We start from the raw sequence: 22,439 nt of genomic DNA on the forward strand, positions 1-22,439 counted from the left end.
CTCGCCAGACAGACAGACAGAGACATAGAGACAGAAAGCGAGAAATCACCCCCCAGGGGGGATGGTCACGCCACAATCCCTTCTCCTCCATTCTCCTCTCAGGATCTTGGGCACGCACGCACACGCGCCCGGCGTGAGATTTAAGCCACCGGGTCCGAGACATGAACCGCGGTCGACTATGTGGGAGTTCAGCGACATAGCCATTACGCTAACTGCTGGTTCCCCATAGTTTTCTTTATAAAGGTCTTTGACTTTCTTAGTTAGGTTTATCCCTAGGTATCTTATACATCTTGTGGCTATGGTGACAGGGATTCCTTTCTTCAGCTCTACTTCATTCTACTTGTTGTTCACATACAGAAATTCTGTAGATTTTTGGATGTTGATTTTGCATCCTGCCACTTTACTGTATTCACTTATTACTTCAAGTGGGTCTTCTAAACACCATCATGTCATCTGCGAATAAAGATATTTTCAATTCTTCTTTGCCTATTCAAATGCCTTTTATATTGTTCTCTTCTCTGATTGCATTAGCTAAGACTTCCAGTACTATATTAAAGAGCAGTGGAGAAAGTGGTCAGCTTTGCCTAGCGGAATAGATTTTAGCTTTTCCCCATTCAGTATAATGTTAGCTGTAGGTTTTTCATAGATGGCTTTTATTGACAAACACACAGTTTTCAAGCCACCAGGCCAGGACTCAAATTTTACTCAACCATTTGGGATCCAGTACCCATAACCACTAGGCCATGGGGCTGGCCCATCAGTGAAGAGTGCACTTGAGTGATTTATAATACATAATACATACATCTATAACCCCTTTCCTTTGTTGCATTAAAAGTGAAAAGTTGATTCCTATTTACAGTTACTCACACAAACCAGATTCTGGACCAAATGTCAGCTGCTGTATGATCAACTAAACAATCCTTTTCATTAATTAATTAATTATTTTTTAAGGTTTTTGCCTTAGGGCACATGTGCTTGCCAAAGAGAGGGCAAAAGAGAGGGAAAGTGAGAAATCATTCCCCAGTGGGGATGTCCACACCACAATCTCTTCTCCATTCTCCTCTTGAGATTTTGTGTACATAAGCACATGTGCCCATGATTTTCTAGCCTCCAAGTCCAGGACTCAAACCATGGTCAGTCATGTGGGAGTCCAACATCTTAACTACAATGCCACTTGCTAGCCTCTAAAACAGTCCTTTTAAACAGCCCTTTCTAAAACTCATTTATATGAGCCATTTTATCAGGGTATGAGCCAAAAGTAAGGCTATGATGAATCAAGACTAACTACAGCCTAATTAAAACCCTTTGGAGAACCTTTGTATTGTAACTTGCTATTTCAAGGGAACAGAAAAAGAAGCTCAGCTGAGCTTTGACCCAAAGTTGTTCATGGTCTGTGGAGAAAGGGATAATGTCAAGCCATGATAAGAACCACCATAGTTTGGGGAGCTGTTTCACATGCAGCCGTGCTACATGGTTTAACCCATTTAATTCTCACAACCGTTTTCTAAAGGAGGTACTTTTAACCCATGGATATTCACATGGCAAAACTAAGGCTTGCAGAAATCAGGGATATCTCTGGGTTGATATGGAGGAGCCAGGAGTCAAGCTCGGTTCTAGCTTCTCCAAGGCCTTTGGTCTTCCTCAAAGTCCATGTCTCCCCACAGCATAATGTGGCCATCTACAGGGTTGTTTATTAGCAGTTTTTGTACTTAAAAACTTTCTTCAAGAACTAGACTTCTAGGCAAGACCTCCGAAGGAGTCAGATCACACGCAATGATTCCAATATTACTTTGTCTTTTCTGCTAGAAGCGTGTTCTTCTGGAGGAACGATTCACTACCTTGAAATGCGCTCATAAAACTCAGTCCCGAGGTCGAGCATATCCCAGTAAAGAAAGAGGTTTTTTACATTTTTGTCATTGGCTTAATAGTGTATATTGCCACTCACAAGTTGTATCCCAATCTATGGTATGTCACATGATACACTCAATTCTCTGTAGATATTACCCTAATTACATGTATCCTTAACTGAAATGTTTACACAGTTGTGATGGAACTGATTTTTATTAATTCTGCAGTATTCAGATTTTTCCCTCTGCCCCAGCTTGCCAAAGAGATCCTGTAATTACCTGCCCAGTGTTCCTCCTTATGACATGAGAGAATAATAAAATTTCTCTAATTATTTTGTGCTTGTTCAGGACTCTATAAACATGACTCGTCTCAGAGACTAAATCACCTGGAACACAGCTTCTTTAGCGTTGCACAGGAACACCTGTGAAAAGTTCTCAGTGCACCGGCATGGAAGCACATACGCCTTGTGGCATGGAAAGACGGAATGTGATTCCTGGAGCCACAGCATCCCTTATGTGTTATTCACAGGGTTGTCAGGGGATTACAGGAGATAATACACGGGAAAATCTCTTCCTTAACTGCAAAGCACTGTGCAAATGTGAGCTGTTATAACCAGGTGGTGTGTGCAATAGAGATTACCTTTTGCCAGGGGGTAATCATTTCAGTTTATATAACACTTTTCTCTCCAGGAGTTCCAACCTCTTGTGAATATTACCCTAAGAAATATCACTTGAAATAAAATGCACATAAATAAACAGTCAAGCAAACGGAGATACCAATTATGATGACAATGACGAAGGTCTTAAATGAGAACATCAACATTTTGACACGTCAGCTCTCAAGGATGTTGGCACTGTCGTCATAACACTTTCTGAGGGGAAAATCAATTCTCAACATTAATGTTTCCCATCGGTGTTGTCTATTTGGGAGAAGGGGGGAGGTAGAGGGAAACAGAAGTAGAAAACATTTTAAAATATGAATTTATTTCCCATAGCAGTACATCAAAAACTGAAATATAACTCCACAGCTCTTTCAAGAGTTTTTGTTTTCCAATGGCAAAGGGAGAGAAAATAAGCTGTCATTATCGGAATGATCAAACGCAGAGAGAAAAAAGGCAGAGGTAAGTAAAACACCAATTACAGCATTGCCAATCTGTGTGAATTGGGCTCCTTCCAAACGACAGTGCAAATGGATTTGAGGACGTGGGGAAGGGGATGCAGAGGGAGCAGGGAAGAGAGAGCTGCCAACATCCAAGACAGGGAGGCTTAGAGAAAGTGCCCCCTGGTGCTCTGACAGCAGCTTAATCAGGCAGAGCCCTGCACATTGCCATGCACCAATTCCATTGTGTATGTTCACTTGCAGATTTGGCTTCTGCCTCGCTCTCTTTGTTTGGGTAGCTATGCATGAAAAAGAATCATCTGCAACCAGAGCTCAACTTAATTCCCAATTCCTCTCTGGAAACTATCTGTTGGCATCGTGAAATGTGCTGTGTAAAAGGCCACGCTCTGACTGATCGAAAGTGGAATTTCAGACCCTCCATCAGAGTCTTTGTGGACAAAGCTAAGCCAATTCTCAGAAAGTGACAGAAGAGCCCTGTACCTCTGGCATAATTTGTGTCACCCCAGCATCTCACTGTTCTTGCCAGTGACAAACAGTAAGCCCAACAATTTTTCCTCTTTCTCCTGGCCAATGCATGGATGGCACAGCTGTTTTCTCACTATAAAAAGACAGTAACTCCTCTGTCACTCCAGCCTACAGCAAAAGGTCAACTTGCATTACCGATTAAACTACCATGTATCATGTGAAGAAACACCAAAGCAATTTGCCAGGAGGGGAGCTAAGATTTCTGATCATTTTACCCAACCCCCAACACCTAAATGTGAGCATGGCACTCAGTTGATATTGGACACACACACACACACACACACACACACACACACACACAAATCAGATAAATACAAAAGGACACTCCAAACAGTGTGGAGAAATACGGGGTTGGATGGTGGTATAGAGGTAAAACATGATGCTCTGTGAGGCAGGAAGTTTCCCGGTTCTAGTCTGGAGACCTCCCTTAGGAACACCCCCCCCCCATAACTTGACACTGCCTGAGTCTGAGGGATTACAATGCCCTGGGGGTGATCTGTCTGCCCCTCTCACTTCTGGAAGAAATAAGTAAACTAAAAAGAATAAAGAGCCAGCTCTGTGACCTAGTAGCTAAGGCAACCAGATTGCACACCGCTGACTGAGCAGTTTGAATCCTGGCCCATGCAGCTTGCAAAATATACCAGGTGCATGTGCATGCATGCCTAAAACCCCAACAGAGTAGAGAAATGGAGAAGGGATTGCACTGTGACCACTCCCTGTGGAGGATCATTTCTCTGTCTCTCTATCTCTGGAGAGTATACATACCCTCTGGAAAATAATAATAAAATATAAAATAAAATATGAGCCCATTAAAATAAAAAAAAAAGAAGACGATAGTAAATGATAGCCACATTTTGAAAATGGAAAAAGCAAGGTGGGGCAGTGAGTGGGATACAGGAGAAAGAACCAACCAGAAGCAAACCAATGCATGCCTCAGAATCCCCAAAGCTCTCAGCAATTGGGGACACCGAGTGTTGAGTGTCGCTGAAGGCTGGATGCTGAGGGGGTTGAAGACAGGACAATTGATTAAAAGTCTGTAAGAAGTGAGAAGATTTCAAGTCCCCTCATCGTCTCTATAAGCCAGGCAGCCAGGTCTCCCTACCTCAACAGAACACTGAAGGAACTTTCCCTGGAGATGTTGACATAGAGGTATTCTAGACCTGGGGACAAGACACAGCTAAAGATGAGGTGAGCAACCAACAATTAAATGGGGAGACTAAGTGAAAAACCACATAATAAACAGAAAGTCCAACTCAACTCCTTTTTTTCTTTCATGCTTGCTTTTCTTTCTTTCTTTCTTTCTTTCTTTTTTTTTTTTGTAAACTTTGCTACAAAGCACATGTGCTCACCAGAGAAAGACAGAGAGCAAGAGAGACAGAGACAGTGAAAAATAACCCCCCCAAGGGGGATGGGCATGTCACAATACCTTCTCCTCCGTTCTCCTCTCAGGATTCCGGGTGTGTATGCACATGCACCTGACGTGTTTTCAAGTCACCAGTTCTGGGATTCGAACCACCAGGTAGGCCATGTGGGATACAGTCCTCTTAACCACCATATCACTGGCTGGCCTCAACTCCTTCTTTATGTCATATTTTTCCTTCTTTACATCAGTTCTCATAAACACTGCCAATTTTGAAACTGCAGACAGGAGAGAGAAAACTAGTCACAAGGAATTAGAAATTAGAATGGCTTCATCTTCTCAGCAGCAACTCTGGCAGCTAGATTCTGACTTACTCCCATTCGGTCCCAGCCCTGCAGCTCCAATGCTTGGCTGTATATTTTGACATCATAATAGATGCTCACAAAGTACTGGTGTTTGCCTTGATACTGAATCATATTCAACCAGCCACTTATGACCAAAGAAAGGGCCTTGGCTCTTAGCCTAAAGAGATATCAAGAAACTGCTATAGCAAAGGGAAAGACCAGTGTGGATTGTACCCTTAGGCCCTCCATTCTTTGGATAGTATTTTACTTTTTTAAAAAAATAATCATTCTATTTGTGTGTTTATTTATTTTTAATTTGACCAGCAAGAGAGAAAGGGAAAGTGAGAAAGCAAGCCATCAGGTTCAGGACCAGAACCATAGTCAGCCATGTGGGAGTCCAGTACCTTAACCACGAAGCCACCTGCTGGCCCAGTGCTTTCCTCTTAATTCTCTGTCCTCTTATGATTATAACCTAAATGTCAACTGTAGCAGCCAAATCTCAAATATATGCCTGATTCCTGCAATGTACCAAAGACTGTTTTCATAAGCTCTCCTTTCTTTTTTTTCTTTTTTTTTCTTATTTTTTTTTGCTGGTGATTAGAAGAGCAATTGTATCATGAGCTTGGTTTAATGATTAAAGAGATGGCTTGGTGACATTCAGAGTGGCTGCTTTCCAGATCTATAACCACCATGCAACTGCAGAACAAAGAATGACCCGGGAAGGAGGCATTGGATTCAGGGCCCATAGCTTTGATATTACCTCATCACTGGAGCATCACTCTGAATTTCCCTTCCTTAGCTGCACTCAGGTGCTCGAAGTGAGCTAGCTCCTCAACAACTATGTAATGGAGACAAGCAGGTGATACCCAGAAAGGCAACCATAGTATATGGAACCAGTGTCTTTGACATCCAGTTAGAGAAGTCCTTTTAGTGAAGATAGAGGAGGAAAAGTAGGAGGAGGAAGAAGAAAAGAATGGGGCCAGCCAGTAGCATGGTGGCTAAGGTCTTGGACTCCCACACAGCTGAGTGTGGTTAGCTGACTGGGGATCTGGTGGCTCAAAACTCATGCTGGGTGTGTGTGCATGCATGCCCAAAATCCCAAGAGGAGAAGGGATCATGGTATGGCCATCCCCCTGGGGAGCAATTTCTTACTTTCCCTCTCCCTGTCTCTCTGGTGAGTGCACATGCCCTATGGCAAAAAACTAAAAAAGAAAGAAAAGGAAAGAATGGTCTCACCTTTTAAAGTGACCGATGATGTTACATTTCTGTTCAGAAAACCAGTAGGAAAGAAAAGTCAACCTACATGGCCTGAAAAGGACAATGAGAACCTAATTACTTTATATGAAACAGAATTTGAGAAAATATTCCTAGAGATTCAAATGCATACAACTCTATCACACGTCTATCAATAGCTCCTAGACTTTGTGTTTCTGCTTTTTGAACCTTATCACTGTCAAGATTAATCCTGCTTCACCCATGAGGAGGAAATTGGTACATTTCCAAGGTCAGAATGCTGAATGAATTGGGGAAGGTAGTGCTATTAACCAAATAGCAATTCAGAAGAAGCAGTTGAGAGAAAGAAAATGGTAAGTTTGTTTGGAACATGGTCATTTTATTTTGCAGAAATCCAGATTAAGCTTCTTATGAATACTGAAGATGGTGCAAGAAAACTGGGACCTGACCTCAGCGCATCAATCAAGTTGAGTCTAGCATATTTGGAAGTCATTTGATTAGAGGATAAAGTTAAAGTCATGATGTTGGATAAACGTATTAAGGAGTAAGGTGAAGGATTAAAAAGAAGAAAAGAAGGTTATTTCAGTTAGGATAGATCTAGATTATGCTATAATAACAAACCAACCCCCAAATCTCAGTGATTGAGTATGTCAAAGGTTATTTCTCATCCCCTCCGTTTTTTTTTTAGGTTTTTGCCAGAGGATATATGCACTCACCAGAGAATTAGAGGGAAAGTGAGAAATCACCTCCCAGGGGATGACCACTCCACAATTCTGTCTCCTCTACTCTCCTCTTAGGATTTTGGACGTGGGCACACATACGTGGCTTGAGTTTTAAGCTACTGGGTCAGGGATTCAAACCGCAGTCAGCCATGTGGGAGTCCAGTGCCTTAACCACCATGCCACTTGCTGGCCCCCTCACCCATTCTTTATGTCAAGAGTTGGCTATGGGGCCAGTCCATAGTGTGGCAGTTAAGGTGGCTGGATCCCATGTGGCCAACTGCACAAGTAGCATTCCAGACTCATGGTTTGAAAAGCACTCTGAGCACATGTGCATGTGTGCTCAAAATCTCAAAAGGAGAAATGGAGAAGGGACTGTGGCATGACCATCCCCCATGGTGGTGTTTTCTCTCTGTCTCTCTCTCTCCTTTTCTGTCTCTTTCCAGTGAGCACGGTGCCTTCTAGCAAATTTAAAAAAAAAAAAAAAAAGAAAAAAAAAGAAAAAATGTTGACTAAGAGTTCTGCTCAGCCCCATCTCTGGGATTCAACCGGATGGGCAACCAACCACCTGGAGCATTATTGATCTCTGTAGCAGGAGGAAAGGAGAACCTCATTCTGGTAATTAAGTGCTTTAGCCCAGAAGTGACAGACTTTACTCCTGCTCATAAATCAAAGACCAGACGTTGTCACCTGGCCCTGCCCACCATCAGGGAGGCAGAAGTATCACCCCACCCAGCATCATCCCACCCAGCATCTTGCAAGCCAGCTGATGGTTACCCTAAGGCCCAGGACAGAAGTCATTACAAACATGCTACTTTAGCAATCTGAGAACTACGAGTCTGCACCGAAGGAGGATAGAGAAAGAGTGGTCAGACATTGCAGGAGGACCAGGAGAGCACCACCAGAAGGACAGACCAGGAGTGAAGAAAGAAGCAATCAGTGCAGAAGTTTCTAGTAGAAAGGTACAGTATGCACAGTAGGACAGGGATTGAATGAGGTCAGCTGGCTGTCTCACAGGGAGCTTCATGATACCACTCATTCCTGATGGATTTCTCAGGGTCATCATTTCTATCTCTCAGTCCAGCCCTAACCCCACAACTACCCATAATCAAAATGATGCACACATGGGGCTACCCTAAGCCTGTTGCCATTGAACAATCTGTGTGTAATCCCAAACCCTTTGCTCTGATTTCATTCTTATTAAGTAAACTTCTGCTTTTGTTGTGTCTTTCCTTAAACGTCTACCTTTAGCAAGAGAAAGTGTAAGATGTATAAAGCAAGAGCATTTCAGATCACATCACAATTCTGCCACTCACTGGGTAAGTTTAAAACTCACCATTCAGGGACCAGCAGATGGCATAATGGTTACGTTGCCAGACTCCCATGTAGTTGACTGCCATTTGAGTCCAGGACCCAGCCACTTAAAACTCACGCCAGGCATGTGTGCATGGATGCCCAAAATTCTGAGAGGAGAATGGAGAAGGGATTGCAGCGTGGCCATCTCCCAGGTGGGTGATTTCTTGCTTTCTGTCTCTTTGTCTCTCTCTGGCGAGTGCATGTGCCCTATAACAAAAATCTCTCTGTAAAAAAAAAAAAAAAAAACTCAGCATTTGGGTTTTATACAGCACTGAATATATAAGTCTTGGTATTTACAAGTCTCACATTACATGGTTCCACACTTGATATGTACGCAAATGTGAGGCTTCCAAGCTTTGTATGTACTATCTCATTTTTCTGTAATAAGAATATGGGGATAATGAAACTTCATACTGAAGAGAAACAAAAAGAGGAGCATAAAGGAGAATTCGAGATGAGGAAGGGCAGATAAAAGGAATAAAAAAGTAAATTAATGGGGGGGACTAGGAATAAAGACTAATTTCAGAAGCCTGAAGAGTTTAGTGGCCTTTTTATTTTTGCTGACTTTAAAATAACTTTGGAATCATTTACAGACTATGGAAAAAATGGAAGGTGGCAAAAATTTACATTAAGGTTATTGATGGTGGGATGATAACACCAAACTTGAGTATAAGTTACAGGCCAAGTATGTACCAGATTTTTCTGTTTATCAAAATAAACAATACTGGGGGCCAGCAGGTGGCAAGGTGATTAAGACACTGGACTCCCATGTGGCCGACCACGATTGAAGTCCCAGAACTGGTTGCTTGAAACTCACGCTGGGCATGTGTGCTTGCATGCCCAAAATCCTGAAAGGAAAATGAAGGAGAAGGGATTGTGATGTAGCTCTCCCCCTGGGGATTGGGGGGGGGTGATTTCTCACTTTCTGCCTCTCTGTTGCTCTCTGGCAAGTGCACACACCCTATAGCAAAAATATCTCTCTCAAAAAAAAAAAAAAAAGCAATGCTGGAAATTGCTAAATAGATTAAAATGGAACAAGATTATATATTACATTATTGTATGCAATATACATTATAATAAAATAAATTAAAACACATTATAATACAATGGAATACAATTCGGTCATCAAAACAAGATTGTTGGAACCAGTAGATGGTATAATGGCTACGTCACTGGACTCCCATGTAGTCGACCGCGGTTGAGTCCCGGACGCTGTGGCTTAGAATTCACGCCAGGTGCGTGTGCGTGCGTGCCCAAGATCCCGAGAGGAGAATGGAGGAGAAGGGATTGCGGCGTGACCATCCCCCTGGGCGATGATTTCTCGCTTTCTGTCTCTCTGTCTCTCTCTCTGTCTGGCGAGCGCACGCGCCCTATAGCGAAAATCCCTCAAAAAAAAAAAAAAAAGATTCTTAAAGATTATTAAATTGTGTGTGTGTGTGGGGGGAAAGACAGCCTCAATTTAATATTTAGTGGGAAGACAGCAGTTTTTTGTTTTTCTTGTTTGTTTTTAGGTTTTATCCATAGGGCATGTGTGCTCGCCAGAGATAGAGAGAGAGGGAAAGTGAGGAATCATCCCTTCTCCTTCATTCTCCTTTTGGGATTTTGGGCACGCACGCATGCACACACACCTGGCGTGAGTTTCAAGCCACTAGTTGAACCACAGTCGACCTTGTGGCAGTCTAGTGCCTTAACCACCATGTCACCTGCTGGCCCCCAAACAGCAGGATTTTTAAAAGTACATGTATTATTTTACCAACTTCACAAAATAGAAAAGACCAAAAGATTTCAAGAATGAGAATAGAAGTGGTAGTGTAATTATGGCTGATTTTTATTTTATTCTTTATACTTCCTTGTGATTTTCAAATTTTCTATAATGAACTTAGAGTTTTTATATGATGATGTAAATTACTTTTATAGAGAAGCATGCTTCCATTAGCAATTCTGTTTTTCAATTATTTTTGTTAGTTATGCTGGAATTAAAAACTCATTAGATACATTAAATGTAACATTTTTAAATGCTCAGGGTATATATGCTCCTTACTGCTTTTAAAATGAAGTTGTAATTAGATAAAATAAGAGAATTGAGACTAGAAAAGTTCTCTGAGGGTAATGGCAAAGACATGAAAATCCTATTGCAAATATTGTGTAATACTTACCATATAAGTGGTAATCTTGTGGCCATATTTTAAAGAATGCAATACATACAAATTAAAGTATTTGCCTTAGGGCACTTGCGCTTGCCAGAGAGAGAGAACAGAGACAATGACAGGGAAAGTGAGAAATCACCACACAGGGCAGATGGCCATGCCACAATCCCTTCTCCTCTATTCTCCTCCTGGGATCTTGGGCACACATACACACACCCAGCGTGAGTTTTAAGCCGGGAATAGAACCACAGTCAGCTATGTGGGAATCCAGAGATGTAACTGCTATGCCATCTGCTGGCCCCCATAGATTTTCATACAATAGAATAAGTTTCCACATTTTAAATTGAGCTTAAATTTTATTTTTACATTATATGAGATGACAAGCAAACCAATGTGTATTTTTCAAAATTTTATCTATTTCCTCAGTGAGCAAGAGAGAGACAGCACCTTTTTTGAGGAATTATTTATTTAAGTTGCTATTATTATTATTATTATTCAATTTACTATAGTACATGTGTGCTCACCAGAGAGAGACGGGAGAGAGAGAGTGAGAAAGCAAGAAGCCAGGTCCAGGACTCGAACTACAGTCATGCACGTGGGAATCCAGCACCTTAACCACCATGCCACTTACCAGCCTCCCTACCCTAATAAGTTCTTCCTTTTTTTTTTTTTTTTTAAAGTAAGTTGCTGGACTCAGGATTCAAACTACAGTTGGCCATGAGGGAGTCCAGCACCTTAGTCATCATGCCACCTGCTGTCTCCTATAAACATTTTATAAATTAACAGGATTTTTTAAAGAATTATTTTATTTAACTTTATTTATTTATTTTAATTTGACTAGAGAGTGATGGGGCGGGGGTTGGGGAATGAGAAAGCAAACCACCGGGTCTGGGACTCAAACCATGGTCGACCATTTGGGAGTCCGACACCTTAACTACCATACCACCTGCCAGCCCCACCACTCCAATAAGTTCTTACTGCTACAGTCCACCCCCAGCTTTCAGCCAGCCCTGGATGAGGGACATGCATGTGCCTGGTGTTTCGGAGGTCTTTGGACCTGTACCAAGAACTTTTCTATGTGGGATTGCCTTGCAAAGCATTTAATTTTACTTCTTGCTCTATGGCCATCTGGCTCCTCGCAAACCAACACTGAAAGTAATAATATAGAGGAAATTGTCTACCTGCGGAGGAAAATATGCTATTTTCAAATAGGGAAGTCATTTATTATATGTTTATAACATATGTGTTCATTAACTATGAATATTCTTAGTAGCTTTCAAATCTCCATTTGATAATTTAGAAAAAATACACTATTTCTTCTCACTTGAGAGATTTAACTTTTTTTTTTTAAGAAAGATTTTTGCTGGGGGCCGGCAGATGGCATGGTGGTTATGGGAGCTGGATTCCCACGTGGCCGACCACGGTTCAAGTCCTGGACCTGGCGGTTTGCTTTCTCGCTTTCCCTCCTCTCTCTCTTTCTCTTCCTCTGTCCCTCTCTGGTCAAATTAAAATAAATAAATAAATAAACGGATAAATAAGTAAAGTTAAATAAAAAATAATTCTTTACAAAAAAAAAAAAAGAAAATAAGAAGATTTTTGCTATAGGTGTGTGTGCTCACTGGAGAAACCGAGAGAATGTGAGAAATTAACCCCCAGAAGAAATGGCCATACCACAACCCCTTCTCTTCTAATCTCTTCTCAGGATTTTGGGCATACACGCACATGTGGCCAGCATGAGTTCGAAGCCACCAGGTCTGGAACTCGAACTGCGGTCAGCCATGTGGGAGGTCTAGCAATGTAACCATTACACCTTCTGCTGGCCCCAAGATTTGACTTTCTCTGTGAAGGCTGAGACAAGGTCATCTGTGAGTAAGGAGGCAAAGTGAAGTGTAAGGACCAAGGATGGTAGAGAGGCGTAAGGGAGCTTTGCAGAGAACAGGGCATGTCCACCAAAAAACTGCCACACAACTGCTATGGCTTAAAGTTCAATACAGACCTGTACTTTCAAAAGCCAGCTAGAAAAGTGAATTTCAACAGTGTACAACACAAAGTAATGGTACATGTTTGAGATGGTAAACATGCTTATTGTCCAAATATTTTAAAGTTAATTTTTTAATTTTTTTCAATGAGAGAAAGAGAGACAGAGACAGGTATGCACAACAGGGTCCTCATGCTGCAGTCCACTCCCAGTCTCAGCCAGCCTGGATCTTAGGCATGCACACACACGCTTAGCATGCTCAGGGAGGTCTTGGGATGCAAACACAGGCCCCTCCCCGTGCCAGTCCAACTGTGCCCCTGCCTGGCCCCATATTGCCCTGGTTTCATCATTACACAGTATGTATATGCTTTTGAGCTAATTTTTATACTCTCATTCCATCCTCTGTGGCCTCAGACTTTCCCCTGCTAGACCCTTCCAACTGGGATTCCTTTGGCTCAGGCAGTGCCTCTCTTTTTAAAATATTTTTTGAAGGGTTTTGGCACAGGGCACATGTGCTTGCCAGAGAGAAACAGAGAGGGAAAGTGAGAAATCCCCCCCCCCCCCGAGAGGGGATGGCCCACTGCAATCCCTTCTCCTCCATTCTCCTTTTGGCATTTTGGGTGTGCACACACATACACTGGGCGCGATTTTCAAGCCATTGGGTCTGGGACTTGAAACATGGTCATCTATGTGGGAGTCCGGTGTTGTAACCACTACGTCACCTGCTGGCCCTGGCAGTGCCTCCCTTTTTTTTTTTTTTTCCTTTTGAAGATAGGTTTTTGCTATAGGGTGTGTGTGCTCACTGGAAAGACAGGGAGAGACAGAGAGACAGAAAGAGAGAAATCACCCCCCCCCAAGGGAGGATGGCCACCCTGCAACTCCTTCTCCTCCATTCTCCCCTTGGGATTTTGGGCACGTACCCACATGTGCCTGGCGTGAGTTTAAGCTGCCAGGTCTGGGACTCGAACTGCTGTCGACTAACAATTCGGAGTCCAGCGATGTAACCATTATGCCATCTGCTGGTCCCAACAGTGCCTTTCTTTTAACAAGGCATTTGCAATCCTCTGCTTCTTTAACCAATGAAACTTCTAACCCTGTTTTGCCAAGGATCCTTCATCCATTACAGGAAGGCTTTGTGTTAGAATTTCTTTTTTGAAGTTTGCTAGGGTATGTGCACTCTCTGAAGACAAAGAGAAAGAGAGAGATAAAAGGAAGGGAGAAATCACCCCTCCTCCCTAAAGGGGATGGCCATGCCACAATCCCTTCTCCAGTCTCCTCTTGGGATTTTGGGCATGCATGCATACATGTCCAGTGTGAGTTTCAAGCCTCTGGGTCTGGGACTCAAACTGTACAGTCAACCATGTGGGATTCAGCTGCCTTAACCTCCACACCACCTGCTGGCCCAGAATTCCTTTTAAGATAGCCCAGACTCACATTATTACTGTAAGTTTTATATTTGGTCCTGGAAAACCAGAGCTTGGGCAGAATGGGCCAGAATGTGGTTATTTCCTAAATAAAGCCCTCTGCTGGGCTGACCCAGTTCCCCACAGCCAGCCTCCCACTGATGCCATGTTCCTTTGGCATAAGTCAAATGCCTGTCTGTGTCTCTATCAAGCTCTCCTTGATTATCCCACATGGCTGCAGAAGGTGGGCATCAGATGAGAATTTATAGCTAAAGGTAAGTAAAGACTTCTTTGGCAGTCTTTGATAGGTAGGCTAATATTTAGCCTTAGAATGTGATAATACTTGCCATCCTACAACTGGGGCCTCAGTGAAACTGGAACAAAGAGTTTCATTTGAACTTTCTCTTCCTTCTGTGCAGTTTCTCTTGCACTGCTCAGCCTCCCTGCAGAAGAGCAAGAAGTCAGTTGGTTGGGCTCAAGTTAAGTCAAATAGGGATGATGAAAAACAGAACAGCAAGTGACTTTAGGCTCTTGCCTAAAGAGTGACTGAATGAATGCACTATAGAATCAAAGCTAAAGAAAGAAGGAAAGAAGATCAATGGACTAAAGTGCTCAGAAGCTTGGAGGATGTAGAGGGAATAGTTCTACATTCTGGAAAGATACTTGAAGCAGGTGATTGGCTAAAAGAATGAGAATGAAAAATGATTGAACAGTCTTATGAATGGTCTAGAGCCTTATGGACTGTCCAATGATTATGAAATTGTTGGCAGAGTAAGTGTACTGAAAAGGAGAGCTGGTTTAATAGTGAAATTAATTTTGTTGTTTTTTTGTTTTGTTTTCCTGCCATAATACTTATTTAGTCTTGTGCTGTTCAAAGTCTTGGAAATTAAAACTAAATGTTTATGATTTATTTAGTGAGTTCTAAATGTGAATTTTAGCTTTGACATTGTCAGAGTACTCTATTTCCCTACCCAAGTTTGCTTCTTTAGTACTAGAGACAGTGCAGGAAGAAAATTTGAAGTGGAAGAGGGCAAAAGGGAGGGAATCGAAGGGAAAAGGAAAGAAGCAAAACATTGAAGGGACACAAAAATGGAAAATTATCTGTTGATGATAACTTGCAGGGTAATATCTTTGAACCAATATACAGTGTATTATGATGGGAAAACTCATTTGATATGCTATAATGGCACACCGTGATTGGATGAAATCAATTTTGAACCAGCTGAACTTGAGACATCCAAGTGGAAACGTCACTGAAGGGCCGGAGCTCAGAAGTAAAATATCAATACAATTCTTGGTGTTCCTTTCAGGCCAGACAATGGCATGGTGGTTAAGGTGGCTGAATCCCTCATGGCCAACTGTGCAGAGCCAGTGGCTTGAAAAACTCCAGGCACATGTACATGTGTGCCTAAGATCCTGAAAGGAAAGAGAAATGGAAGAGAAAGGATTGTAGCGTGACCATCTGCCATGGGGGTGCCTTCCTACTTTTTCACCTTTATCGCCTCCTTATGTAGCTAACCCTACTACCTTTTAAGTGTCAAGTTCCACAGCCATAAAATGAAGATGATAATAATGTCTTTCTTCCAGGACGTTGGTGATATGCCTGGCACAGAGTGCAAACTGGCAAATATGAAATACTCTTATTATCATTGTTATCATTTTTTGTAATATTCAGTGCACTGTAACCAATTGTCACTCCTTTACAATTTAAGTGTCTCAAACATATGTCTAACTGCTCTGTCATTTGCAAGTGCCCTATAGCAACAACTTGAAAGAAAAAAAAAAGAAGCAGCTTCAACTGTTTGGTTTCCCACTCAGAGTAGACAAGGTTAAGCACACCTTCCTATGTAAAAATCCTTTTCCAATAGATAATAATTCTTTTTTTAAAAAGAATTATTTATTTTTTATTTTATTTATTCATGTACTTATTTTATTTTGATCAGAGAGAGACACAGAGAGAGAGAGAAAGTGAGAAAGCAAGCCACCAGGTCCAGGACTTGAACCATGGTCAGCCATGTGGGAATGTCCAGCTCCTTAACCACCACGCCACCTGCTGGTCCCAATAGATAATAATTCTTTATATAGGGACCAGCAGATGGTGTAATGGTTACATCACTGGACTCCCATGTAATCGACCAAGGTTGAGTCCCAGACCCGGTGACTTAAAACTTATGCCAAGCATGTGTGCATGCGTGCCCAAGATCCCAGGAGGAAAATGGAGAGAAGGGATTGCAGTGTAGTCATCCCCCTTAAGGGATGATTTCTCACTTTTTGTCTTGCTGTCTCTCTCTGTCTTTCTGGCGAGCGCATGCACCCTATAGCAAAAATATCTCTTAAAAAAAAAAAAGAAAAGAATTCTTTATATAAAACTAAAGCACAATTTACTAGTGAGTATTTTATAAGACACAATTCAGTGCAATAAATGAAAACAAATACAACTGTCCAAATGTAGTTAGCACTTTTCTGACAAACCTTTATCTGCCTCCACCTGCACCGTTCTCGTCTCTTGGACCTCAGCAGACAAAACTAACTTTCCTCTCTCTCTGGGCTATTGACATTGTAGGGTCAAAAGCTTCCAGACTCATCATTAAGAGTGGTCTATCTTCAAAATCCTTCATAGGCAGTGTATCACTGGCTTTTGATCTCTCCAAAAGAGGGCAGCTATTACCAGCTTATTTAGAGAGTGATTCCTTTGTTGACCCTCCCAATTAGTTGAGAGTTCTCTGTGGTTTCGTAGTTTGTGACAAATCAGAAAAAGAAAGAAATGTTAAAATATGATCCATAAAAATTTTTATAATAGTCTTTTTCTCCGTTGGCAGTTCCAGATTATCAGTTATATGGGGAAGCTAGCCCCCCACTTTCCAGAAGGCCTCATGTGAATGTTTTTTACCCACTACACAAATGGCTTTATAGGCAAATAGCTAATATTTGTTAAGTACATACTCTTTATTAGAGCTTGTTCTAAGTCCCTAATATATATTATCTCATTTAATCTCTATTCAAAAAGTTAGTAATACTCGTGGTCATTATATAATACTAACAGTTACCGAGTGCTTGCTTCATGCCAGGTATTTTTCTAATTTCCTTTTTTTTTTTAGAGATTTTTGCTATAGGGTACATGCACTCACCATAGAGACAGAGAGACAGAAAGCGAGAACTCATCCCCCAGGGGGGATGGCCACACCATAAAGCCCTTTTCCTCCATTCTCATTTCGGGATCTTGGGCACACACACACATGCGCCCGACATGAGTTTAAGCCACTGGGTCTGGAACTCAGGATTTGGGGCACTCACACTCATGCTCCCAGCCTGAGTTTGAAGCTACCAGGTCCAGGACTCGAACCATGGAGAGTCACGTGGGACATAACCGTTATGCCATCTGCTGGTCCATCTAATTTCTTTGATTTCTTTTATTTGTGATGAAACTAATTTAGGGATTTAAGGATTAAATGAGCTAAGACTTGCTAAGTCTAAGAACAGTGCCTGGCACTAAATATTCAATAAATGTTCATTGTTAATCTTCCCAGAGACCCTGTGTGTACCATGATATTATCATCATTCCTGTTTTACAGATAAATAAACTGAGGCTTCAAGCGCTTAAATTGCTCACCCCAGACAAGTTGTTTTCAACTTTTCGTGTGCCCCCCAAGTCCCACAGAGGGCTTGTTAACGGAGTGCTGAGCCCCACCCTTAGAGATTCTGAGGCAATAGGTCTCAGGTGGGGTCAGAGGGTCTGCATTTTAACCTCCTCTGTGAGGCTCATGATGCTATCCTAAGAAATCACACTGCTCCAGATTGTTTAGTTGATGACGACTTCTCCCAGCTGTTGAAACCCAGCTCCATGATTCAACACTGCCTCTTTATTACAGTAGCAGAGCTTGAAGTGTCTAAGATCTAAGCTAATGTCAAGACTTAGACAACATAAAGTAAACCATAAAAGATTTTTAGAGCCAGTCAGTGATATGATGGTTAAGCTGTATGGATCCCATATGGCCAACCATTCGTTCAAGTTCTAGACCTAGTGGCTTGAGAAATATACCAGGAACATGTGCATGCATGCCCAGAATCCTGAGAGCAGAATGCAGAAGGGATTGTGGTGTGGCCATCTCTTCTACGGGGTGCTTTCTCGCCTTCCTCTTCTGTCTTTTTCTCTTTCTCCAGCAAGTGCACATGCCCTATAGCAATTAAAACAAAGCAAAAAAGATTAACATTTTTTTAACTTTATTTTATTTATTTATTTTAATTTGACCAGAGAGAGCGAGAGAGAAAGAGAAGTGAGAAAGCAAGCCACTGGGTCTGGGACTCAAACCCATGTGGGAGTCCTAACACCTTTAACCATAACCCCACCTGCTGACCCCCCCCCAAAGAAAATAATTTTAAAAGACAATGTAAAATTATTAACTCACATTACATATTAGGAAATTATGAACCAAACAGTATCAATTCTCTTTTTAAGGAGCTTGCAATCTCTAAATTCTCTCAAATATAAGTCTTTTGCTTACTTATTCTCAGAATCATTATTTTAAGAAGTTCTCTATTTTAGCAACTCACAGATGAATCTGAGATACCTGTATATGCTGAGTCATATATTTTCCAAATCTGCATTTAGATGGATCTTACCATGCAAATTGTGGTTTGATCTTATTAAAGAGGACTACACACTTTCAAGGAAAATGCTTTCTCCAGAAAGGAAAGAAGGTCTATGAAGTTCAGAACTCACAAGGCCTTTTGTTAGAATACCAGTGTTTTTGTTCTTAAAAACTTCTATGAGCAGGCCAGCAGGTGGTGTGGCAGTTACGGTGCTGGACTACCATATGGCCAGGGTTCAAGTCCTATATCCAGCACTTGAAAAACTCCAGGCATTTTCCTCTCGGAGGAAAATGGAAGAGGAGGGATTGCAGCATGGCCATCCCTCTTGAGGGGTGATTTCTCACTTTCCTTTTCCCTGTCTCTCTCTAGCAAAAGCACATGCTCTATGGCAAAAACCTAAAAAAAAAAAAAAAACTTTTGGAAAAAACCAAAAAAAAAAAAAAAAAAAAAAAGCTTTTTTGAAACAATTCTGGCAAAATGTTGAGATCTGTTGAAGGTAATAAGTTCACAGGTATTTATTACACTATTTTGTACATTTTCCTGTATCTTGAAACTGTTTTCTAAATACAAGCTTTTAAAAGGCTCAGTACCCGCTAGTCACGAGGGGAAAAATGTGGAACACAATCAAACACAGCCCACATCCTATGGGAGTTACAGCCCAAGGAGGGAGGTAGCCCTGAATCAAATCACCCATAGGTAGGAATGTGATCACGAACTATGATGAGGTTTCCAAAGTGAACCATTCGAGTACTATGAACGCTGGGACCAGCCAGGGCTCAGAGTCCAGAAATGTTTGCCTGGAGATCTGGAGTCACCTTTGAACTGAAGGGTACATAGGTGTTAAGTAGGAGCCCATGGGTGAAACAAAGAAAGAACTGTAAATTAAAAATAACAAGTGTGGGAAGGAGCAAGAGCTTTTTTAAAGGAATAAGTGTGTGTCTGATGAACAGTGAGCGAGTAAAAGGATACACAGTGAAGCCTAAGAAGGGGACAAGGCACCAGCCGCAATAGTGCATTCTGGATGCTGCTGTTTGTCTGGCTGAGGCCATGTGGAAAGCCCAAGTTTGGCTCCTGGCACACCTAAAAACCTGGTTGCAGTGGCTTGTGCTTGCAGTCCCAAATACTCCGGAGGCTGAGGAAGGAAAGCATTAAACTTGAGGCCATTGTGGCATGATAGCAAGACTGTCTGGAAGAACTGGAAGCAGTGGCACACACCTGTGGCTCCAAGACTTGGTAGACCAAAGCAGGAGGATTGCCACATAGTGAGACCCTGTCTAAAAGAGTGTGTGTGTGCATGTGCAGGTGCACACAAACACACACACTACTACTACTACTACTGCCACCACCGCCCCCCCCCCAAAAAAAAAACAGAAAAGAAAAGATGTGGACAAGGATCAGATCATTCAGTCATACTGAGAATCTGGGACTTTATCACTGCCTTAGCAGAATGTAAAAAGCTTTTATGGGCACTTGAAAATAAGTTGGAACTGCAAATGTTAAACCTTGATTATTAAGCATCTACAGCACAATCAGTGTTGTGCTGGCAAGCTGGCTCCAATTAAAAAAAAATCCTGGATATAGCATTTGCCAATTTTGGTGGTGTAAATACTTGCGCTATATCTGATTTCAAGCTACCTGGATGATGTCACAGAACATGGAGTTAGAAAGACATGTGCTCTTAGTAGGTGATGCAAGCTGGCTTCAGGTCAGATTGTAGTATAACTCAATTCTAGATAAACTCTAAATGGAAATGGTATTGTTCTTTTTTTTTTTTTTTGAGGAGAGATTTTTGCTATAGGGTGAGTGCACTCACCAGAAATCATCCCCCAGGGAAGGAAAACAACCATGCCGCAATCCCTTCTCCTCCATTCTCCTCACAGGATTTTGGGTACACACACGCACTGGTGTGAGTTTCAAGCCACTGGGTCCAGGACTCAAAAGGCAGTTGGCCACATGGGCATCCAGTGGCTCAACCCTATGCCACCTGCTGACCCCTGGAAATGATGTCGTATATTTTGATGTTAGTAAGAAACAGGCAGCTGTTGGCAGACAGATTATAATTCTTTTTTTTTTTTTTCTCACAGAGACTATAAAAAGTTAACTTATTTTATGAGGGAAGTCACCACGATGTATTTTAAGTTTTATCACTTCATGTAATCAAATCAGAACAAAACGATAATTTCAATCTAACCCTTGAGTTTATAAGCCTCATTCATTCATCTTTTGTTTCCTTATGCTTAGAATGAGTTCTTTAAAGGAATAAAACCTTTATTATTTTGTAGAAGGAGGTATTTTATATCCAAGATCTAATTTACAACCACTAAGGGTTATTGCTTTCTAGTTTCACTGTCAGGAAGTGGCGACACAAAAAATCAGCCATCTGCTTGCTAGTGGTTTCTGATTCATAAAATGTCATTTTCCCTCTTCTCTTCAGGCACTCTCCACTGAGGCTGGTAAAGTGATTTAACTTTGCATTTTCAACCCCTAGCCCTGAGCCTACCATAAGGATGCATCTAATAAGATAAATATCTTATAACTAATACAAACATTCTTTTTATATTTTTTGAGAGATTTTTGCTATAGAGAGTATGCACTCACCAGAGAGGCAGAAAGTGAGAAATGACCTTCCAAGGGAGGTGGCCATGCTGCAGCCCTTTCTCCTCCATTCTCCTTTTGGGATTTTGGGCACATACGCACATGGGCCTATTATGAATTTGAAGTCACCAACCAGGTCCAGGACTCGAACCATGGTTTACTATGTGGGAGTCCAGCCACATAACCATTATACCATCTACTGGTCCCACAATATAAGCATTCTTTATATCCAAAATCTATTCTACTAAGACATGGGATTGACTATGTGACTAAAATTTTAGACACCTGACTTTCTAGTGGCACTCTAAGAGATGACTTACTGTATATATGTCTCTGAGGTCCTCAGGCATTTCTAACTTTCTAAACAAGTTAAAAAGAAAAAAAAGTTTTCATGCTATCTCATGAACCCCAGTTTGGAACACCGTGTGTGTGTGTGTGTGTGTGTGTGTGTGTGTGTGTGTATTTTTTTTTAGAGGTTTTAGCTATAGGGCGCGTGCGCTCGCCAGACAGACAGAGACAATAAGCAAGAAATCATCCCCCGGGGGATGGCCACACCACAATCCCTTCTCCTCCATTCTCCTCTTGGGATCTTGGGCACGCACGCACACGCGCCTGGCATGAGTTTTAAGCCACCAGGTCCAGGACGCAAACCGTGGTCGACTACGTGGGAGTCCAGCAACATAGCCATTACGCTAACTGCTGGTCCCACACCATGTATATTTTTAATATCTTTTAGACTTCAGGTTATACTGATGGCCAAGTTTTCTGGTTTTGGTTTTGTTTGTGTGTTATAGACCTGCAAAGCAAGAATGGTTCCCTTGACAAAAGGCAGAAGGTAGAATCTTCCAGCATCATTACAAAGAACTGCAATAGTTTCCCTTCTAAAATACTAAAATATTCCTGTATGATTCATTTAATGCATTAAATCAAAGTGAGTGCTGGCATGTGCTTTTATGGAATACCATTTGAAATTTCTCCAAGGACTTCTTATTACTTTAAAAACATTCCAGTAATTTATCTTGATTGTATTACTCATTCATGTTTACTTCAACGGCTGTACCTAGAACCTTTAAGAGCCACCAAGGGGCACGTGGCTATCAGTTGGCCTATTGCTCTGAGAGACTTTCTAAATTTTTATTATGGGCATTCAATTTTAAATATGCCCAAAATAAGAGAGAACAGTAGAATGAACCAGCACGTTCCTAATACCAAGCTTTAATAA

At 41.6% G+C, this 22,439-nt stretch overlaps 1 long non-coding RNA gene across 1 annotated transcript in view; it reads left to right on the forward strand.

The window, feature by feature from the left end:
• LOC102495435 (uncharacterized) overlaps positions 1 to 4,102 on the forward strand; it is a 7,166-nt gene extending 3,064 nt beyond the window's left edge. The window contains exons 2-3 of the long non-coding RNA XR_334827.2: positions 2,843 to 2,968; positions 3,211 to 4,102. This is a non-coding gene — a long non-coding RNA (uncharacterized LOC102495435). The remainder of the gene's footprint in view (positions 1 to 2,842; positions 2,969 to 3,210) is intronic.
• The last annotated feature ends 18,337 nt before the right edge of the window (positions 4,103 to 22,439 follow it).

This window comes from Tupaia chinensis, unplaced genomic scaffold (assembly GCF_000334495.1).
Source record: "Tupaia chinensis unplaced genomic scaffold, TupChi_1.0 Scaffold000291_1, whole genome shotgun sequence".
NCBI lineage: Eukaryota > Metazoa > Chordata > Mammalia > Scandentia > Tupaiidae > Tupaia > Tupaia belangeri.